Genomic DNA, 1,394 nt, shown 5'->3' with positions numbered 1-1,394 from the left:
AGGTGGAAGTCAATGGCAGGTCTGTGACCGTGGCATTCAGCAGTGGATGGATAGCAAAAGCTCAGCTTGAGCCAGAACAAACATGGACCAGAAGAGTGTGCAGTTGCAAGATTTAATAGAGTGAAAACAGAGCTCCCATACAATGAGAGGGGACCCAAATCGGGTTGCCACTCCCTGCTTGAATGCCAGGGTTTATATCCTGATCATTGTCCCTCCCCCTGTGGTCTCAGGCGATATATGATTTGACTATTTCCTTACCTCCTGCTTTTAGCCTAATTTGTATTTTAGTGAGCCCTTTTTACTACCTGATTGGTCGGGTGTGAGCTGAGTTACAAGCCCTGTGTTTAAAGGTGGGTGCAATCACCTTCCCCAGCTAGGCTTAGGAATTCTTAGTCAGCCTAGGAAATCCAGCTAGTCCTGCCTCTCACTAGGAAAACTAATAGAGACACTAATGGAGAAACAAAAACTAGAATAATGAGAATATTGATATTCATAGGAAGAAATCAAGGTTATGAATTCTGCTTATCAGTAAATATAGAGGAGCCATTATCTTTTTTTAGTCTTCAGGATTATCCCAAGGTTGAAGCACTAGGGTATAGTTTTTTCCAATCAAGACAGCCTTTAACTATACCCTGGGAATCTGACATATAGGCTGCCTTTACCCCCGCTTTTCACTTTAGCTGTCAGCATCCCTTGGTTCATGGATAGCAGTACCACGGCTGTTCTCTGCTCAGTGCTTCTCAGGTCTGCTGAATGCTGTGTCCTAGTAGAAAGTAGATCCTGGAAATATATGCAAGCCATGTTCAACTCACACATAGGAAGGAATTGCTAATAAGAGCAATGCACCATTTTCTAGCATGGAGTAGAACAAACAGAATTGAAAGGAGAGAATATTAGTGGTGCCTCAATTCCTATTTGACCTCTCACTATTAGACTTGAATGAGAACAGAAGTAAAACTTCAATCATGAATTAAAGATTGACATTCTCCACATATCATCCCTGACTCCAAAATGATTATCTCAGTTCCAGTTCAAGGATGTTATACAGTCTCTGCAATTTATGACTGGCTGTAGAGTTCATGAAATTACTTCAGATTTTGTGAGTAGGCATTATGGGTTGTAACGATTAAGAAATCTAGCTTCAGGTTTTTTTAATCTGAAATTGGAGTTAAAAAGTAAAATCGGAGTAAAAACACTTCCCATCCATCCATCCTTCCAACTATCCTTCCATCCATCCATCCTTCCATCCATCCAACATCCATCAATCCATCCTTCCTTCCCTGCTTCCATCCATTTATCCATGCCTCCCTCCCTCCACCTATCAATCCTTCCAACCACCCTTCTATCCATCCATCATTTCATCCATCCATCATTCATCCATCCCCAATCCCTGT

This window comes from Hylobates moloch, unplaced genomic scaffold, assembly GCF_009828535.3.
Source record: "Hylobates moloch isolate HMO894 unplaced genomic scaffold, HMol_V3 SCAFFOLD_1, whole genome shotgun sequence".
Classification (NCBI taxonomy): Eukaryota; Metazoa; Chordata; class Mammalia; order Primates; family Hylobatidae; genus Hylobates; species Hylobates moloch.
The sequence above is the reverse complement of the archived record's forward strand: the minus strand, read 5'-3'. Positions refer to the sequence as shown.